Consider the following 7,753-nt stretch of genomic DNA (forward strand, 5'->3'; position numbering starts at 1 on the left):
CTGGGGTTGCTGAACAAAAGCTTAACTTGACTCCCAGCTGCCTGCCGGAAACCCGAGAAGGGCAGGTTAAGGTGGGGGTGGTGGTGGCTAGGTGCCCTTAGGAGGGGAGGGGTGGATGTCAACCTCCCCCTTAATACATACACACCCACCTCTCCCATCTGCTGTGACATCTTTAGCCCAGACTGCCCTGAACCCAGTTCCCTAACCCTCTGAGATCCTCACACCCTTTAGAGGTTAAACATCTGCCCTGCCCCTTCCAAATTTGGACTTTGCAACCCCCACCCCACCTCACATTAGCAAACATATCAACACACCCAAGTTCCAAAGGTGGTGTCTTTTTTTTAAGCTGCACACACTTTTCAGAAGGGTTTGATTTAAATATGTTTGCTTTTGAAATTAAACAATTACATGGTGTGGTTTACCACCGGCTACTACTTCCCAGGAATTCTTGTGGGGGGGAGGGCGGGTAATGTGAATAATGTACGATTGTACAATTGACCCTTGAACAACATGGGTTTGAGCTACATGAGTCCAATCATACATAGATTTTCTTCCACTTTTGCTATGCCTGAGACAGCAAAATCCCGCCCCCCTTCTTCTTCCTCCTCCTCGGCCTCCGTGAAAATGATGAGGACGAAGATCTTTTTTTGTTTGTTTTTGCTCACAGTAACCTCCAACTCCTAGGCTTAGGTGATTCTCTTGCCTCAGCCTTCCAAGTAGCTGGGACTACAGGCACCCGCCAGAATGCCCTGCTATGAGGACGAAGATCTTTAGGACAACCCACTTCCACTTCATGAATAGTAAATCTATTTTCTCTTCCTCATTTTTTTTAATAACATTTTCTTCTCTCCAACTTACTTTATTCTAAGAACACAGTAGATAATACACACACACATATAACATGCAAATATGTGTTCATCAACTGTTTACGTGATCAGTAAGGTTTCCAGTCAATAGGAGGCTATTAGTAGTCAGGTTTGGAGGGAGTCAGAAATTATACCCAAATTTTTGACTGTGGGAGGATAATGTATGCCCCTATCCCATGCATTGTTCAAGGGTCAACTGTAATTGAGGAATTGATTCCCAACAGGATGAAAAATTTTTGGATCACTCCAGCCAGGTGCAATAGCTCACACCTGTAATCCTAGCACTCTGGGAGACCCAGGTGGGTGGACTGCTTCAGGTTAGGATTCAACACCAGCCTGAGCAAAGAGTGAGACCCTGTCTCTGTCAGGCATCATGGCAGGTACTTGTAGTCCCAGCTACTTGGAAGGTTGAAGCAAGTGGATTATTTGAGCCCAGGAGTTTGAGGTTGCTGTGAGCTATGACATCACGCACTCAACACCAGGGCAAACAACAACAACAACAACAAAAGGATCACTCCACAATGAACAAAGCTGACCTAAGCCACATTTTGTAGGTTAATGGACCTTTCTCTCTCTCCAATCAATGCACTCCCTTTCCACCCACAAGCCAGTCATTTTCACAGTAACGCAACCCTGGGGGAAGGCAGGTGTATCACTTCCCAGCTGTGTGATCTTGGACAAATGTCTTAACCTCTCTGAGTTTCTCTTCCTCATCTATAAAATGGGGATAATAAAAGCTTCTACCTCGGCTGGGCGTGGTGGCTCACACCTGTAGTCCCAGCACTGTGGGAGGATGAGGCGGGTGGATTGCCTGAACTGGGAAGTTGGAGACCAGTATGAGCAGCAGTGAGCCAGAGTAAGACCCCATTTCTACCAACATCAAAAACAGCCAGACGTTGTGGTGGGCGTCTGTAATCCCAGCTACGGGGGAGGCAACGGGAAAGAGAATCGCCAAAGGAAGAACATTAAAAAAAAGAAGAAGAAGAAGAAAAAGAAGAAGAAAATGAACAAAAAAAAAGTACTTCAAACGAAGAAAAATGAACAAGCTAAACATAAAAAAAAAAAAAGCTTCTACCTCATACCATTATTGTGACTTTTTTTTTTTTGAGACAGAGTCTCACTTTGTCACCCTCAGTAGAGAGCCGTGGCATCACAGCTCTCTACTGAGAGTTTGAGGTTGCCGTGGGTTTAAGCGATTCTTGGGTTTAAGCGATTCTCTTGCCTCAGCCTCCAGAGTAGTTGGGATTAAGGCGCCCACCACAATGCCCGACTATTTTTTGTTGCAATTCTCATTGCTGTTTTAGCTGGCTGCGGCCGGGTTCAAACCTGCCACCCTCAGTATATGAGGCCGGCGCCCTACCCACTGAGCCATAGGCGCCACCCATTATTGTGATATTTAAACAAGCTGAGAACCAGAAAGCACATAGTAAGTTTTTTATAGTGTCCAAAAACAAACAAATGAAGTATTAATAAATGAAAAGGAATTCAATGATGTTAAATTAAAACTTTTTTAGCTAAGCACAGTGGCTAACACCAATCCCAGCACTTTGGGAGGTCAAGGTAGGAGGATCACTTGATGTCAGGAGTTCAAGATCAGCCTGAACAACATAGCAAGACCCTGTCTCTACAAAAGATAGAAAAGTTAGCTGGTAATGTGGGGCACCCCTGTAGTCCCAGCTACTTGGGAAGCTGGGGCAGGAGGGTAATTTGAGCCCAGGAGTTTGGGGTCACAGTGAGCTGTGATTGTACCACTACATTCCAGTTTGGAAAACAGAGAAAAACCTTGCCTTCAAAATTTTTTTGGGGGGGCGGGACCTGTGGCTCAGTGAGTGGGGCGCTGACCCCATATACCGAGGGTGGCGGGTTCCAACCCAGCCCTGGCCAAACTGCAACAAAAAAATAGCTGGGTGTTCTGGTGGGCGCCTGTACTCCCAGCTACTCGGGAGGCTGAGGCAAGAGGATCACCTAGGTCAGGAGCTGGAGGTTGCTGTGATGCTATGGCACTCTAACGAGGGTGACAAAGTGAGACTCTGTCTCCAAAAAAAAAAAAAATTTAAAAAAAATTTTTTTTGATTTAAATAAAATTAAAATAAATAACAAAATGAATGGGAACATTCAAATCAAAAAATAAAATAAATAAAATAGTAAAATAAGCAAAATCAGGTCAACTAAGAGAAGCCACAAAGGAGTCATGACCTACCCAGTGTCACCCAGAATGTCATAGACAGAGGAAGGATTCAAAGGCTGCCAGAGCCACCACCTCCAGGCAGACCCTGTGATTGCTCAGGAGCATGCAGGATGAGGAGGCCATATGACATGTTGAAAAGACTAAAGGCTCTGGGGCGGCGCCTGTGGCTCAGTTGGTAGGGTGCCAGCCCCATATACCGAGGGTGGTAGGTTCAAACCCGGCCCCGGCTGAACTGCAACCAAAAAATGGCTGGGTGTTGTGGCAGGCGCCTGTAGTCCCAGCTACGCGGGAGGCTGAGGCAAGAGAATAGCTTAAGCCCAGGAGTTGGAGGTTGCTATGAGCTGTGTGATGCCATGGCACTCTACCAAGGGCCATAAAGTGAGACTCTGTCTCTACAAAAAAAAAAAAAAAAAGACTAAAGGCTCTGAAATCAGGCACGTGTGGCTTTGAATCTCTCCTTTGCCCTTTGTTTTGTGGCCCAGAAAAGTGAATTAACCTCTCAGGGCCTTTCCTTGTGTTGTCAGTGAGAAGTCAAAAGGAAGATACAAGGAAAATCAGCTCAGTGTACATCAGAGTCTTTGCCCTGGCTGTTCCATCCACCTGAAATGCAATTCCTTAGATATACCCACAACTCCCAGCCTCTTCTTCTTCTTCTGACTTTCACTCAAATATCACCTTCTCTGGGAAGCCTTCCCTGACCACCCTCTTTAAAACTGCAACCATCTTCCCTGCCCTGGATGACCTGATTTCTTTTCCTTTCTTTGTCCCCATGGCACAAAATAGACTTTTCCACTTATTTATCTTGTTTAGCATCCATCTTCCCTACGTGGCTATCAGCTCCATGAGGGCAAGGATTTTTGTTTGCCCTATTCATTCTGCTTCCTCTGGGCTCAGAACAGCACCTCACATAATAAATATTTCCTGAGTGAATTCAAAAGGAAGAGGCCAGGGTCCCCAAAAAGTAGGTCCTCAGAAGCAAGCATTTACTGTGGCTAGGGAGAGCTAAGATCCACTGGAGAGGTGGTGTTGGGGCAAATCCTGAGGGTAGGGAGGGTTTCCTAGGTAGCTATGCACAGAGAGTGTGGGCCAAATGGGGGGAATGGTGCGGGCAAAGGTGTGGGGGCTGGAAAGCTTGTTTAGGGTGTGCACATGCAAGCATGAGGCAGGGGGAAGCAGGAAGGGCTGAGAAGGCAGGCTAAAGGCGTAGACAGGAAGGGTGGTGAGCAGATCACATCACAGCGACCAAGAGATGACTCTGATAAGAGTCAGGAGATGATGGTCCAAGGCCCAGTGGACATTCAGTGAGCCCCAGGAGACAGGAGTCTGAAGTTGGCAGCTAGCCAGCACCTGAGGTGGTCTCAAACTCACCTCTGTCTTCTTAAATCGCGCCCGAAGGGTCTTCATGACCAGCGTCTTCTGTTTCTCCTCGTCCCAGGCCACCTGGCAAGGGGCAAGGGTGGGGTGGGGTGAAGAACACCAGTCCTTGTGGACAGAAGAGTCAACTGCTACCCCTTCCTCAAAAGGACCACTTCCTCCTACCTTCGCAATCCTGGCTCCTATGGTGGGACACTAACCTGCTCCTTCTCATACCTGCTGTGTGTCCTTTGGCAGGTTTCTTGCCCTCTCTGAGTCTCACTACTTCATCTACAGCCTCCCTATCCCCCTTTTTGTTTTGAGAAAATGTCTCGGGCGGCGCCTATGGCTCAGTCGGTAAGGCGCCAGCCCCATATACCGAGGGTAGCGGGTTCAAACCCGGCCCTGGCCAAACTGCAACCAAAAACTAGCTGGGCATTGTGGTGGGTGCCTGTAGTCCCAGCTACTAGGGAGGCTGAGGCAAGAGAATCGTCTTAAGCCCAGGAGTTGGAGGTTGCTGTGAGCTGTGTGAGGCCATGGCACTCTACCAAGGGCCATAAAGTGAGACTCTGTCTCTACAAAAAAAAAAAGAGAAAATGTCTCACTCTGTTGTCCAGGCTGGAGTGCAGTGGCATCATCATAGCTCACTGTAACCTCGAACTCCTGGGCTCAAGCATCTCCCTCCCTCAGCCTCTTGAGTAGAGGGGACTATAGGTGCACACCATTTTGCCCAGCTAATTTTTTTTTTTTTTTGTGGTTTTTGGCCGAGGCTGGGTTTGAACTCACCACCTCCAGCATATGGGACTGGCGCCCTATCCCTTTGAGCCACAGGCGCTGCCCTGCCCAGCTAATTTTTTAAATTTTTGTAGAGACAGGGCCTCACTGTGTTGCCCAGGCTGGTCTCAAACTCCAGTGCTCAAGAGATCTTCCCACCTCGGTCTCCCAAAGTGCTGGGATTGCAAGGCATGAGCCACTGTGCCCAGACTGAGATAAGTCCTTCTTGGCCAACCCATGGTCAGTTTTCAATAAGGTCCTTAGCATAGAGCCTGAAAAACAGTAGACGTTCAATAAATGCCCCTCACTGGTATTTCCTGTTACCCAAAGAGATCAAGCTTTTTCTGGTCTCCAACCTTTTATCTCTTTGTAGTTATTTCTGCCTATGAATGTCTTTTTGCCCATCTCTGCTGAACTCCTTTTCATCTTTCATAGCCCAGTTCTAAAATCCCTTGCTCTGATCAGCTTTGCCTCTCACTCCCAAGCAGAGTTGCTCCCCATATTGGTTCCTGTGGCTCAGTCTCTTCCTCCACCTGAGCCCTAGCTGGGCAGGCCGAAAGGGTCTGGGCTGATTCTGTCTTTCTCAACAGTCAGGGGTTCTTTGGAAATTGAATACAGGGCTGAGGCCTCTCTGCACAGAGGTGTATTTGTAGGATAGTCAGAGGGGGACGTTCTTGGAGCTAAGCGCCCTCACACAGTCTGTCCTGTGTGTGAATGAGAGCAATTCACCCAACATAGGCAGAGATCTGGGGTGATGACTGTGCGTATGTGTGTGCACATGCAAGCATGAGGCATATGCATACATGTGCATCTGCCCACCTGGGCATGTTCTGTGTTCTGCATGTGTGGATCTGGAAGGTAGGAATATCCAAAGGGAGTATTATTAATTTTTTTTTTTTTTTGAGACAGAGTCTCACTATGTCATCCTGGTTAGAGTGCTGGGGTGTCGCAGCTCACAGCAACCTCAAACTCTTGGGCTTAAGCAATTCTCTTGCCTCAACCTCCCAAGTAGCTGGGACTTCAGGCACCCACCACAACACCCGGCTATTTTTTTGTTGTAATTGTCACTGTTGTTTGGCAGGCCCAGCCAGGTTCAAACCCGCCAGCACTGGTGTATGTGGCTAGTGCCCTAGCCACTGAGGTACAGGCGGGAGCCTAAAAGGGGTATTTTTTGAGGTGTGTGATCGAGTGCCCTTTTTTGCCTCCTACCACAGTGGAGGTAAGATGGCCTTTCACCTGTTCACCTACCTGTGAATTTCCAAGTTACCTTTCCACCCATCTACCACCCAAGTACTCACCAGGACATCCATCCTCCCACCCAAGCACTATACACCCACTCACTGGCCACCACCCACCAATTCTCTCACTCAATTCATATTCTCTTGGTTCATCAACCTTCAATCATGATCCACTCATCATCCACCCACCCATCCACCCAACCATCCATCATCTACCCATCATCCATCCATCCATTCATCCATCTGCCACCCCATCCACCCACTCACCTATCCACCTATCTGTCCATAATCCATCCATCCATTTATTTATATATCTATTCTTGCAGTCCAGCTGCCAGCCAGTCTCCTCCCTTGGCTCCATCTCACCACCCACCTATCCAATCCATCCATCTAAGCTCCCACACATCCATCCCTTTATCCATTCACTCACCCATCCATTTAACTACCATTCTATCTATCCTCCCATCCCCCCACCCCCACTCACTATCCATCCGTCTATCTAGTCATTCACCATCCATCCACTCTTCCGTCCATTCATTCACTCCTCCACCGGTCAATGTACTCATTCACTCACCACCCACCCTGCCCTTTTTCTTCTACCCTTCACTAACAGACTCAATCATACCCATAGCAGGGCGTTAAGAAGACAGCCAAGAGAAGAGCCCACAGGTTGCATAAGGAGGAGAGAACCCATGGGCTTTGGGGGAGGGGGAAATGCTTTGTAGCTGCTTTCTGGAAGAAATGATGATAAATGAGAAGGGCCTGAAGCCCAGCTGGATGTTAAGCCCCAGTGGCAGGAAAGGAGGGTATGTAGTCTAGGCATGGCAGAGGTTGGCAAGTGGAAAGAGTGTGCATGAATGTATGTGTGTTTTGGGGTTCCTGGATAGCTCTTCAGTGTGGCTGATCCAGCACCAGCCTCTCTTTTCTCCCACACATAGGGTTCAGGGGCCTGAGGACCTAAGAGGAGCCTCCATCCCAGGCCTCCCCCAACTCCTTCCTCCTACCTCCTGCGGCTCCAGTGCCCCAACCACCAGGACAGCTTGCTCAGTGCTGACTCCAGTTACCCTCTCCCAGATGGGCTACAAGCTCTCAGCAGCAGCTCCCAGGGCTCCTCTGCTCTGACACCTGATCAGTTCAGAGCAGGCAGGCTGGGCGGCTGCCCCAGGGGGCCAGGGATGAGCCAAGGGAGGAGACTGGCTGGCAGCTGGGCTCTGGCGGGAAGACACTGACGCTCTTCCCTGTCATCTCGGGACTGATCACAGCTTCTGGAAGGAGCCATGATCTTCATCTCCTTCCAGCTCTTGCATTTGCTATTCTCTCAACAGGAACATTCT

Source organism: Nycticebus coucang, chromosome 2 (assembly GCF_027406575.1).
Source record: "Nycticebus coucang isolate mNycCou1 chromosome 2, mNycCou1.pri, whole genome shotgun sequence".
Classification (NCBI taxonomy): Eukaryota; Metazoa; Chordata; class Mammalia; order Primates; family Lorisidae; genus Nycticebus; species Nycticebus coucang.